Source organism: Pinus tabuliformis, chromosome 1_2, assembly GCF_031772625.1.
Source record: "Pinus tabuliformis cultivar Carrire ecotype Pingquan chromosome 1_2, CPIR1, whole genome shotgun sequence".
Taxonomy (NCBI): domain Eukaryota; kingdom Viridiplantae; phylum Streptophyta; class Pinopsida; order Pinales; family Pinaceae; genus Pinus; species Pinus tabuliformis.
In genome coordinates this window covers 287,388,877-287,403,325 of record NC_142298.1, presented here as the reverse complement: position 1 = coordinate 287,403,325, position 14,449 = coordinate 287,388,877, and positions in this window count along the sequence as shown.

The following is a 14,449-nucleotide window of genomic DNA, read 5'->3' as shown; positions in this document are numbered from 1 at the left end:
TTTGTGGATGATATGCTAAACTCATAGCCAATGCCATTTCACTCATCATCCATAAATATTTCCAAGAATTACTTGTGAATTTTGGAACTTTATCAGTTACTATTACTTTAGGAAAACCATGAAGTCTATGAATTTCCTTCATGAACACTTTTTCCACATGGAATGCCATATATTCACTTTAAATTATGTAAAAATATGCATATTTTGTGGGTGTATCAATGACCATAAAAATGGCATCCTTACCTTCATATTTTTGTAACCTTGTTGCTATCCCCTAAATATTACTCACACAATTTTATAAGTAATCACCATAATATTTCATTATACATCAAGACAGAGTTTCCCTAAGGCTATTAGTAAACATCCCAAAAGTAGTTATATAAACTTTATAAAATGAGTTGTTTCCCGTTCATGAAAATATTCAAGTTTTGTGTGGATTCATGCAATTGTTCCTTCAATAGTCACATAGATCCATAAAGACGACATTTCCGCATCAAAAAACATGATTATTCTCTCAAGATGTAAGAATCCCAGGTTAATAGTTCATGGAATAAATTTAATAAAGGAAAAATAAGACCAAGCTAAGATGAATGTTTGGAAAAAACATCCTAGTGGGTGTCACTTTTGATTTATTATGGATAAGGAAATTGGAAAAGGCAAAGAGGCATTAATTGGCATTCATTTATGAAAATAAAGGAAAATAGGAGAAAAGGGAGATGACAGGTCACAGGTTTGCATGAGAAGGAAATTGAAGGAAAAATAGAGGAAAATGAATAAAATATAGGCCTCAATAATAAAAAGGCTTTTGAGGACCAGTTCACATCTTTTGTTGGTTTAGATTTTTCCAGTTTGGTTTTGGATCTCTCTCTATTCTCTCATACTATTGCACATTTAGAGCATTCTTGGAGCACTCTAGCATTGGAGAAAGGAAGGAAAAGGAAGGACAATGAAAGAAAAGGAAAAGTATGGAAGGTTGGATCAAGCAACTTCAACAAGAGGATTTTGTAGGTAACAGGTTGCATGTGTGATTTCCTAGTTAGTTTGTGAATGCATGGTACATCCATTTGTGTATTTAGTTCATTTTTTGTCATTGTCATGGTTTTTCATGTTTTGATAGTGGTTTCAGCCTTACCTTTCCATTTCCATTTAGCCCTGGTGTGATAGGATTCTTTTCTTGGTTGAGCTTTAGATTGCCGGAAGGTTTTGGAACTGGGTGAGGTGGTCTTAGGAAAATTCCCAAGGGTTGGTGGTCGAGGTGGTTTAATCTCCAGGAAGCCCTCAATAGGTGGGTGGAGATAGGAAAATTCCTCAAGGTATTAGTGGAGAAACTCTAATTCATCCAAGCTTGTTTTGGGCTTAGTGGTCTCTTGACTGGTTTTGGTGGGATCACGATAGCCTGAGGGTGGAGGTGGTTTAATATCTGAAAGTCCTAGTTGTTTATGTCTTGAGATCCCACATTCATGCTTGGAATATAGCATGTGGGTGATTGGATGAAAGAAATATTTGGTTCAACCCAATCTATGGTCGGGTGGTATGTGGAAGTCTTGACTTAGTTGGATTTTGTGTAGGTTAATAAGAGCTATTTCCTTATTGTAATCTATGAGAACTTGTACTTTTTATTATGGTGATTTGATGGTTGTTATGTCATGGTTAATAATATGATTACGTGTTGGTTATAAGCGTGGATTTAGAATGTACTATAGTTATGGATTTGTTCAGGATTTGATAAGTATTTGATGGTTAATGAATGCATGGGATAAGACATGTTATTGCAGCGATTATGAGAGGCAATTATACCTTATTGGTGATTCTCAGATAAGTTTCAGATTCCTATGATCATATATGCATTCATGACCTACAGATTACATGTTCCCGATATGGTTAACGAAATGACTGTCATGGTTAGTCCTAGTTAGGTCAAGTCCTTAATCAAGTTTTATATGATTAACATTGTCTTCGAGTCATTTATCATTCTGGAAAGTATCTGGAAGATCTATGTAGTGGTATAGAGGTTGGCCTGGAATTGTGGCTCAAATCTCGAGACTACAAGCACTAAACTACAGATTTTGGGTCACAATTGTACTTAAGTAGGTTTGTGCATGCAATTGGAGGGTCACAATCGCACTCATGCAGGCTTGTGCAAGTGGTTGGGAGTCTGTCACTAAAAAAATAGTCTAGCTCAGGGTTAGGTCACCTAAGGTGGTTCTTTGGCCCATGAGTGTCCTGTAGGCCCTATAGGATGTCAGTTTGTGGTTAGTAAGTCTCAGTTGTTGGCCCCACTTCCATCACTGAAGCTTGGAGGTTGGGTCATGTCATAGTAACTCTTCGTCTCATGTTTACCCTTCCAGATCAATGAAATTGGTTAAATGTGGGAGGGGGCATTATAGGGTGGCATCAAAGTGAGTTCCGTTCTCTTTGGGTGATATATAATACCATAAGGTGGTATCAGAACATGGTTCAAATACTTGGAATAGATGGGCTAGATGCATGTCATTATGCATTCATTGTCATGGTTATGGTTGTCGTGCATGAGGTCATTGTATGTAGTTAGTGTTATCATGCATGATGTCAATATATTGATATGATTATGTATATACATGTATCTTTCTAATCTGGATTTATTTTGCAGACGAGATAGCCTCCCCTGTACTTCATTAAGGTTTGTTGATTATGTTATATTTGGTTACATGACATGGTATGTTTGCAGGAAGAAGAATATTAGAGATGACTAGAAAAATGGTGGATTATAGTTCATGTGACTCTCCTTATAGATCAGATGAGCATCATAGAGATGAGTACTCTGTGGAGATAACAAACACCTTGAGACGTCTAAAGGAAAATATTAGACACTGTAAGGAAAATAATGACAGGATCATTCAATCATAGGAAAGAATTTCTAGGGAATAGGAAAAAAAAGCAAAGGTAAATATTTTCATCCTTCATAGTTTATTAGACTTGCAGAGATAGGGAAAACCTCAGATTATTTATGGACAAAAGGACAGGACTAATGGGGCATATGTTAGTAGGTCTCATGGAGGACACAAGTCAGACATGGATGACACAGTTAGAGATGTTAGGTTCTTGGATACACTTGACAGGAGAGGTGGTGGTTATGGGTTCTATTATAGTTTTAGTTCAGACAAGTATCATGGTAATCATTGATATCATCCTTACAGGAGGAGTAAGAGGGGATATTTTCTATACGAGTTCAAGAAATCCAAGCCACCTACATTTGATGGAGAGTTGAAGAATCCAGAAGATGTAGAAGCATGGTTGTTTGGGATGAAGAATTTTTTTGAATTGCATGACTATATAGAGAACATGAAAGCCAAGATAACTATTTTCAGTCTCGAAGGGAAAGTAAGCATTTGGTGGGAAGACGTGAAGTGTCTCAGAGACATCAAAACATAGGAGTTGAGTTGGCATGAATTCAAGAGACTATTTAGGAAGAAATACTTGTCATAGAGGTACTATGATAGAAAGACCAAGGATTTCTATGAACTAAAGATGAGATCTATGAAAAATGAAAAGTACACGACTAATTTCCTAGAGTTGTTGAGGTATGTGCCTTATCTTAAGGATGAGAATTAAAAAGTTCAGATATTTATCAGTGGAGTGCCATTAACATTTAAGGATCAAATTGAGTATGATGAGACTTATTCACTATAAAAATTCATTGGAAAGTTGAAGCAATGTTATGAGTAATTGAAGCGTAAGTCCGAGTCTAAGCAGGGTTGGAAAGGGAATGATAAGACTAGAGGAAAATGGCCACTAAAGTGGGGAAGACCTCAAGATGAAGGTGAGAAGGAAAATGTTTCTCTTTACAAGAAGTTTAATGGATTTGAGAAGGGACGTGAACCTCAGCCTAGAGAGCAGCAAAATAAGGGCAGTGGTAGGGAACCGTTGTAGTGTTGTATATGTGGCAAGGATCAGTGCAAGAAGGATTTTCCATTGTATCAGGGTGGTATGCCTAAGATCTACAGTGATTAGGGGGTGCAAACAATTGGGGATGTTGGGCAGAGAATTCCTTGGATCAATGTAGCATTTGATAACAATCAGGAACATCAACATGCATCCATTATTGAGATGGAAGGAAATCCATATGATCTATTTGTTTCTATTTTGATTTACCCTGGATCTAATTATAGTTATGTTAATCTCGTCTTGGTGGATAAGTGAGGTTTGAGAAAAGAAGTGCATGCAGAGTCTTGGTTGGTGCAGTTGGCTACAGGTACTAAGAAAATAGTTCATCATTGGGTAAGAGCTTATTCTTTTGAGATGAATGGTATGTCGACATCAACACATCCAAATGTAATTCCATTGGGATCCTATAGTATGATTCTGGGTATGGATTGATTTACCTTCACAGGACTAAGGTGGATTGTTACGAGAAGGCTATTAAGTGCTTGGACGATGATGGAGAGAAGAGAGTATTGCAGGATAAGAAGAAGCCTACATCAGTAAGAATGGTTACAACTATGTAGGAAAAGCACAATTATAGGAAAGGGTGTGTATTGCTTGTAGTGCATGTTTCCAATGATAAAGGTAAGGATGTTGAGGATGTGAAAGTCTTGAAGAGGTATCCGGTTTTGCAGTAGTTGTAGGATGTATTTACAATAAATATCTCAGAGTTCCTTTTAAGGAAGTGGAATTTTCCATTGAGCTGGTACCAGGAGCAACACCAACATCAAAAGTACTTTAGAGGATGAGAACTCTAGAGCTAGTGGAATTGAAGTTATAGTTGAAGGAAATGCTTGAAAAGGGAAACATTAGGCCAAGTGTGTCACCTTGGGGTGCACTAGTATTTTTTGAGAAGAAAAAGGATGGTACTCTCAGGTTGTGCACCAATTATAGGAAATTGAAGAAGGTGACGATCAAGAATATGTATTCATTGTTGAGGATAAATGATTTATTTGATCAGTTGAAGGGAGCAACAATGTTCTTGAAAATTGATTTGAGATTAGAATATCATAAAGTACACATCAAATAATAGGACATCTACATGTTGATTTGTGGTAGCATCGGATGTGCTCTAGTCACGAACTTTGGTGGAGAGGTTGGGCCGTATGAGATCTTTAATACCCAGAAAGGGTTTGGGAAGATTCTAAACAGTTTAGGAGATATTAAAATAATTAATATTTTTAATGAAGTCCCTAAGTCTAAACTTAGGGAAATTAAAATATTAATGTGGATTACTATAAAACTGTGTTAGAATGGTTCAAAAGACATGGATCAAGCCAGATCTAATCTTAGCCGTCGATTAGGGACTTAATCTAGGTTGTTGATATTTCAACGAGAAAAGTATAAGAGGGGGCTTGAGGGTCACTTGTAGAACACACCAGATGATCAGTCATTCTATTCTCTAAAGCGGGGTTTACTAAGAGAGATAGAATTAGTGATCGGAGTTGCAACTGAGGGGCATTGAGTATAGAGAGACAGAGAGGCAGAGATAGTGTTGGGAGATCAGCGCAAGAGCCAGAGAGGGTGACACAGTAGCAGCCAGAGCTCATGCAAGACCATGCATAGGCAGTGAGGAGTTGCACAATGCTTCAGAGAGGCCAACGTTGCTGAGGCAGAGGGCTAGAAGGTGAACAGAGGGCCTCCTGAGTCTAATGCAGACCCATTCGAGGTGACTCAGGGCCAGCGTTGGGTAGAGTGAGGTTGACGCAGTCCAAAAAGGCTGATGCTGGGGTTTCTGGGGAAGATTGGAGCTGAGGAGCTGCCAGAGGGTTTATCCAGGGTTTGATCCAGGAAATTTGTCTCAGACTGAGAGGTACTACTACCAATGGAATTCTCTGTTGGGTAAGCTGGATTTGGCACCTAGATTGTACTATGAAATTTCTCAATAAGAAAACCCTCAGATAGCTGCACCGGTTTTCCTGCATTGGGTTTTTCCGGGGACATGCGTCAAAAAATAACAGTGTCATGTGTGTGCTTGTTTCTATTTCCTTCAGTCGATGATTTGTAATACGTTGAGTGTGCACTAGTGTTTATTTTTAGTATTTACATTGTAAATAACTTGTTAATTAACAGAACAAGTAGGTAGGAATAAATCAGTAAAGTGCATGGATGGTTTCTAACCGGTAGACTTATAAACTTCAATATGGTATCAGAGCGTGGTTGTAGATCACAGGAGAATTGAGGACATCAGCCGAGCGGAGCAATAACAGCAAAAAACAATGGTCTTGAGTGAAAGAAGTTGTTTCTAGCAGCGCAACAACAAAGGAAGGGTGATGCAGTGCCTACATCATCAAGGTGAGCCAGGAAGAGGTAGTGCAGAGGCTAAGGGAGGCAAAGGGAGACTCACGCAAAACCACGCTGAGGCTAGGAGGGTTGATGCAGTTAGTTGAGGAGGCCGGGTTGCTGGTGCCGGGATTGCGCAGGGCCTAGGAGCTCTCACCTTCAGGTTGCTGGGGTTTAGGAGGCTGTGGGAAAGTTGCAAAGTGGAGCTGGTGAGGTGTTGCAGTTAGAACAATACTTGACAAGGCAAGGCCAAGAGGAGGGAGTCACTATCGAGGGTTTCTAGCTGAGAAATCCGGATCAGTGGTGCAGTTTCACAAACGATCAGAGTAGGGGGCATCTTGACATCGGTAGAAGGATTTCCTGGAGGGAAATCGAGACTTTGAGGGAGTCTCATTGAGAACTTCTAGGAGGGAAGTATAAGAGCATCATGGCACTACTTGGAGTAAGAGACCAGGACAGACTGGACAGAGCGTCAAACTTCGTAGTCTGGAAGGCCAAAATCTTATCCGTACTTGACAGAAATCATGTCAAGCACTTCGCCTTAAAGATGATAGCTATTCTAGTCAACCCAGCTGAGAATGACAAGTACGAGGAGGCAATGGTGAAGGCCAAGAGCATCATCCTTGACGGGGTCAAGGACCATGTAGTACCACATATTTTTGAGAAGGAAATGGAAAATGATATGTGGGAGGCCCTAAAGAAATTGTACCAGCATACTTCTGTGCAGAGAAGATTGTTACTTGAAAATAAGATGAGGTCATATCAGATGAAGAAGTGATAATCAATTGACACCTTCCTCGAAGGACTGAATGAGATCCGAGATCAGTTGACTGCCATAGAAGCCACACTTGATCAAGAATTGATGGTGAGGACAACAACCCTGAATGCTGTCTTAGAAGACTGGGAGGTATTTGTCCAAAGTATACTAGGTAGAGGGACACTTCCACCTTGGGATGAGATGTGGGTGACTCTTTGCCAAGAAGAGATCAGATGACAGTCAAAGGCGAGAAGCAGCAGTAAGGGGATCAGAGTCAAAAAGGAAGAGGAGGAAGATGTTTCCCTAACATCTGAGGAAAAGCAAGAAAAGTGGAAGAAGAAGGATCTCTCTAAGATCAAGTGCTTCCACTGTGGGGAGCTAGGTCATTATGAAACCTAGTGTCCAAGGAAGAAGAGTAAGGGAGGGTCTTCTGAGACTAAGGCAGCGCTAGCAAGGGTAGAGAAGGAAGTGGTCACAGACGCTGACTATGACATGAGTGCACACGCACCACTTGAGCGGAAGTGGGGAGACATTGAGCTGTGGTCAGATGGATTATAGGCGATGAGGGGCAGAATCCTTGAGGTACCTAGCCTCTTGGATTAGACCTTGCTATGGGAGCCCTGAAGAGGAGTAGCAGGACTGGCTAATGTGGGTAGAGACAGATGCAGATGAAGCGGCAAAGAGAGCTACAATGCAGGATTCCTAGGACAGTGTGAGGCTAGAAGACTGCAACAATGCGAGAGGCATGGGAGTGTTGCACCAGTGTAGGATGGCTCAGAGAGGTGTGCAACACTACGAGATGCAGGGAGTTGTTGCAACAGTGCAAAGGTCAAAGAGGGAGCACTTGTCAGCAGCAGAGGGAGCTTCAATATCAGTAGGGTCTCTATCCCAATAGAGAGGTCAGAGTTGGGAGATCAGTTACTTACTTCTCAGTAACTGAGTTGCAGTGCAGTAGTGGGTAGCACGATGCAACATGATGAGAGGAGTTGTAGTGCAGATGCAGTGTTGGGAGAAAGGACCAGCAGCAGCACGGATGTAGAGGGAGATGTCATACATATGTAGCAATGGCAGTGGCAGAACCATGGGAAGTAGTATAGGATACAATAGTGCAAAGGATGGTGGGCAGCAAGCCTAGCATCAGCATAGGGACAGATGTCAGATGATCAGAGTAATACTCAGTGTGGGGTATTGTTGGAGCACAGTCCTTGCTAAGAGGGAGTGTTTATTTGTGGTAGCATTGGATGTGCTCTAGCCACAAAATTTGGTGGAGAGGTTGGGGCACATGAGATCTCCAATACCCAGAAAGGGTTTGGGAAGATTCTAAACAATTTAGGAGATATTAAAATAATTAATATTTTTAATGGAGTCCTTAAGTCTAAACTTAGGGAAATTAAAATATTAATGTGGATTAATATAAAACTGTGTTAGAATGGTTCAAAAGACATGGATCACGCTAGATCTAATCTTAGCCATCGATTAGGGACTTAATCTCGGCTATTGATATGTCAACGAGAAAAGTATAAGAGGGGGCTTGAGGGTCACTTGGAGAACACACCAGATGATCAGTCATTCTATTCTCTAGAGCGGGGTTTGCTAAGAGAGATAGAATTAGTGATCGGAATTGCAGTTGAGGGGCATTGAGTACAGAGAGACAAAGAGGCAGAGATAGTGTGGGAGATCAGTTCAGGAGCCAAAGAGGGTGACGCAGTGGTAGCCAGGGCTCACGCAAGGCCATGCAGATGCAGCTAGGAGTTGTGCCATGCTTCAAAGAGGCTAGCGTTGCTAATGCAGAGGGATAGAAGGCTGATGGAGGGTCTCTTGAGGCTGATGTAGACCCATTTAGGGTGATGCAGGGCCAGTACTGGGAAGAGAGAGGCTGACGCTGTTTATAAAGGCTGACGCTGGGGTTTTTGGGGCATATTGGAGTTGAGGAGCTTCTGGAGGGTTTATCTGGGGTTTGAGCCAGGACATTAGTCTGAGATTGAGAGGTACTATTGCCAATGGCATTCTCTATTGGGTAAGCCAGATTTGGCACCCAAATTGTACTCTGAAATTGCTTGATAAGAAAACCCTCAAATAGCTACATCAGTTTTCCTGCATTGGGTTTTTCTGGGGACATTCGTCCAAAAATAACAGTTTCAGGTGTGTGCTTGTTTCTGTTTCCTTCAGTTGTTGATCTATAATATGTTGAGTGTACACTAGTGTTTTTCAGTATTTACATTGTAAATAACTTGTTAAGTAACGAAACAAGTAGGTAGGTATAAATCAGTAAAGTGCATGGAGGGTTTCTAACTGGTAGACTTAGAAACTCCAACACTACAATACTTCTTTCTAGACCAGGTATGAGAATTATGATTTTGTCATGGTTCCTTTTGGTTTGATTAATTCTCTAGCTACTTTCATGTGTTTGTTGAATAGTGTGTTGGTCCTTATCCGTACAAGTTTTTAATAATATTCATTGATGATATATTGATATATTCTAAGAATGTGAAAGAGCATGTTGAACACCTAGCAGTAGTATTGAGAATACTAAGATAACATCAGTCGTATGGCAAACTAAGTAAGTGCAATTTCTTTTAGACAAAATTTCATTACTTGGGAAATGTTGTTTCCAAGGAAGGTATAGCAGTGGACCTGAAAAAGATCAAAGCTATAATGGAATGGGAAGCTCCTAGGAATGTGGATGACGTTAGATCATTCATATGGTTAGAAGGTTATTAAGGCGTTTCATCAAGAAATTATCACAAATTTCCTATCCTATTACATAATTGTAGAGGAAGGGAAATAAATTTGAATGGACAGAGGAATGTGCAACTAGTTTTGAGCAGTTGAAGTTGTTTCTTACAAATGCTCCAATTATAAAGATTGCAGATCTAGATAAATAATTCGTGGTGTGTACAGATGCTTTCAAGAGAGGACTTGGTGGAGTCCTTATAAAAGAGAAATAGGTGGTATGCTACGAGTTAAGGAAACTGAATGAACATGAGTAGAACTATGTGATGCATGATCTTGAGTTGGTAGCTATCATTCATGCATTGAAGATGTGGAGACATTATCTTCTTGCAAGGAGGTTTGTTTTGATGAGTTATCATAGTGGGATGAGATACTTGTTTTATCAACCTAATCTCAATGTCAGGCAAGCTAGATGGTTGGCCACACTTAGTGAGTTTGAATTCTAGATCAGGTACATTAAGGGTAAGGAGAATAGGGTTGCAGATGCTATTAGTAGAAGAGTGCAGGTAAATCACATGGAAACTATGAGTTCATATGGGACAAACTTACATGATCATATCTTTCAGGTGGGACAAAAAGATTATAGGTACCAACAACTTAAGCACATGTTACAACATCAGGGTATAGTTGATTAGGATGTAGATTATCATCTCATGACAAATGGTTTGGCGAGATTTAGGGACAAGATCGATGTGCTATAGAACAATGAAATCAAGAAGCTTATCTTGTGGGAATTTCATGTTGAGCCATATTCAGGTCATCCAGGATATCTGAAGACTCTAACAACTCTGAAGAAGTTCTACTATTGGCCGAATATGAAGGAAGAGTTAGCTGAGTTTGTTGCAAGATGGTTAGATTGTCAACAGGTAAAAGCAGAGTGCAAGCATCTATGTGGTTTATTGCAGTTGATTCCGATTCTAGAATGGAAATGGGAGGTAATTTATATGGATTTCATCATTGGTTTTTCTAGGACATATAGACAACATGATTCCATCATGGTTGTGGTTGATAGGTTAATAAGTTAACTCACTTCATTCTAGTGAAGTCTACTAATTCAGCTAGAGAGTTAGCTCAAGTATTCATCAGGGAGATAATCATGATTACATGGTATTACTAAGAAGATTGTATCTAACAGAGATGCCAAGTTCACTTCCAGGTTTTGGAAGGAGTTACTTGCAGGTTTGGATACAAAGTTTGATTTTAGTACAACTTATCATTCACCAAAAATATGGACAGATAGAGAGGGCCAACAATATTCTAGAGGACATGCTAAGGATGTATGTTATGCATCAACAACAGGAGTGGGAAGAGTATCTTCCACTGGTGGAATTATGTGTATAATAATCGTATTAGGAGTCCTTGAGGATGAGTATGTTTGAGGCATTTTATGGATGGATTTGTAATACTCCTATTAGTTGGAGTGATCTATTGATCGGTTTACTAATCATACTAGACATGTTGGAAGAGTTGGAACAAGAAATGTAGGTTATCAAGAAGAATATAAAGGAAACACAAGATAGGCTGAAGAGTTATGCATATCAACCCAGGTTGTTTAAGGAGTTTAAGGTTGGGGAGCATGTGTATTTGTGCATCAATCCTAAGAGGAGCTCCTTGAGGATTGGGTCATGTGCTAAGTTGGCAACACAGTATTGCGGGCCTTTCGAGATCCTTGGGAGGATTGGACAAATGGCCTACAGACTTCCATTTCCGTCAATAGTGAAAGTCCATGATATTTTCCATGTTTCATTACTTAAAGGATATGTGAAGGATGTTGATCATTTGATTGACTGGTTTGTATTGCAGGTGGAGCGAAAAGGATAATTCCAGCCAAAAGCTCAGTGCATATTGTAGCAAAAACAACTCATGCTCTAGAACCGATAACTTGAGCAAGTTAAAGTGCAGTGGAAGCACTTTGGGGCCAATGAAGCTACATGGGAGATGGATGATTAGATGGGAGATATGTATTCTTCATTATTTGTCAGTTTAGGCAAATAAGTTTTGGTATATGTACATATTTATGTACGTCTGTTATTGTAAATACCGAATTGAATTATGTTATAAAGTTCTAATAAGAGGTATGGTTGTCATGTTGTTATGTTTTTCATGTTGGTTTTGCTTTTTAGTAGAATGTTCAGTGTAAATACTACATTGATCTAATTTATAAAGCTCCATGGGTAGTATGTTTTGTTTTTTAGTGGTCTTGTTGGTTACACCAAGGACGGTGTTCCCATAAGGGAAAAGGGTTTGTAACATCCCTGAGTTAAAAGTTCATGTAATAAAGTTATAACGGAAAAATAAGACCAAGGTCATGGGACACATATTCCAAGTTGAATGTTGGGAAAACACATCCTGTGGGTGTCACTTTTGATTTATTATGGCTAAGGAAATTGACAAAGGCATTAGCAAAGGAAAAGAGGCATTAATTGACATTCATTTATGAAAATAAAGGAAAATAGGAGAAAAGGGAGATGAAATGTCACAGGTTTGCATGAGAGGGAAATTGAAGGAAAAATAGAGCAAATGATGAAAATATAGGCCTCAATAATAAAAAGGCTTATGAGGATTAGCTCACAACTTTTGTTGGTTTAGCTTTTGTCAGTTCATTTTTGGGGCACTCTCTATTCCGTAATACTATTTCACACTTAGAGCATTCTTGGAGCACTATAGCATTGGAGAAAGGAAGGCTAAGGAAGAACAAAGAAAGCAAAGGATAATCAAGGAAGGCTGGATCAATCAGCTTCAACAAGAGGATTTTGCAGGTAATGAGTTGCATGTGTGATTTCCTAGCTAGTTTGTGATTGCATTGTTGGCATTATGATTCAAGTGTTGTCCTTGATGGCAACTCACTCAGAGGATGGTACAGGTGCTCAGAGGTTGGTACAGGTGATGGCAACTTAATCAGAAGACAGATCTTAGTACAGCATGCCAAGGAAGTCCATATACGCATGTTCGTTAAGCCCAAGTCGCGTATACACGCTAGTTGGATTCAGAAAAAGCGCGTGTATGTGGAAAAGTATCTTTGGTCCATGGTGGTTAGTCCTTGGAAGTTGTGCCTATGATTTCGGACCATTGTGTCTCGACGGGCGTGTCGATCCCTAGTTTTGAAGTTGATGGTATTGTGTTTCTATGGTTTTGGCTCTTGGTATTGAGCTAGGCCTAAGACTATATAAGGAGAAGAAGATCATTAGGCAATATCATCTTTGGACAAGGCTTGAATATCTAAGAGAGAAAGAGATCTGATATGCAGGGTTTGGGTTGCTTGATATGAGCTAAGGAGAAATCACATCGGTGGATGGAAGACTAGATCTAAGGACAAATCGGGATCTAATGGTTTGAAATGCTCTATTATGATATGGTTGATTATGCGTATTTCTAGATCTGCATACTGTCGCAATATTATGTTCTGGATCTAACTGATGTCTAGTACAGCTGCAAGTTGAGAGAATCTATTTTTTAGATCTGTACGCAGGTTGTCTTAAGTAAAAACGCGTGTACACGCGGGTTTCGCTCATTGAAGTAGCGTATATCTCTTAAAGCTTGATTTTTGGGTTTGCAGTTGGATCTAACTGTTATAGCAGAGTTCTGTAGACTGCTCTGGGTTCTGGTATCTGGTGATTGACAGGGTTCAGTGGTTCAGTGATTCAAAGTTTGATAAATTCTAGTATTGGTTGTTTTATGCTTCATGAAAGTTGAATGAATTGGGTTCTACAGATTGAATGTTGTGCTTCAGGAATATCCAGTCTGAAAATGTATGAAAGGTGGTACCTAAAAGGAAGAAGATTGTAGGCCAACACCTACGTACTAGTATCTTGGCTAGTACAAGAGCAAAGGGGGTTGGAGCTCCCTTCCAAGGAAGTTTGGAGAACGAGAGAAGGTTGTAGCCTTCTGCAGGTTGTAGCCTGCGTACTGGTACAAGGCTGCACCAGTACAAAATATTGTAAACTGAAGTTTCTTATTAAAGAAAGATAGAGACAACTTGCAGCAGGTGGTTTTCACCCACATTGGGTTTCCACCTTATATCTTGGTGTTCATGTGTGTGGCTTTTGATCTGTTCTGTTATACTGCACCTGCTTACTGTTAATGTGGTGAATAATATCCTGATGAATTTAACTGAAGAATAAGCTAACTAAATTATGAGTTTTCTTCTTATACGCTGTTTTATTTAATCACAGTAGCGTGTACACGCTGGTTCACCTAACTGAAGTAGCGTATATGTTTCTGAGCATTGAAAAGTTTGATTGATCTGATAATACTGATTCACCCCCCCCTCTCAGTATTATTTCCAACAATTGGTATCGGAGCAGGTCCTTCAGAGAAGCTTGATCGCTTGAAGGTAGATCATTCATCATGAGCAGCTACGAGAAAGAAGCATCAATCAGGCCACCGATTTTTGATGGGACAAATTTCAATTATTGGAAGGTAAGAGTTACTGCATATCTTCAATCTCTTGGTACAGAAGTTTGGAACATTGTAGAAACAGGCTATGCTTTTCCTTCAGCTACTCCTACAGATCCAGCTGAGAAAAAGAAGTATGAAACAAATGCAAAAGCAGTCAGTACTCTATTAGGAAGTATATCTCAAACAGAATTCATGAAGGTCATGCACTTCAAATCAGCAAAAGAAATATGGGACAAAATGATCACTAGCTATGAAGGAGATGAACAGGTAAAGCAAGCTAAACTTCAAACTCTCAGGATTCAATATGAGACTCTCAAG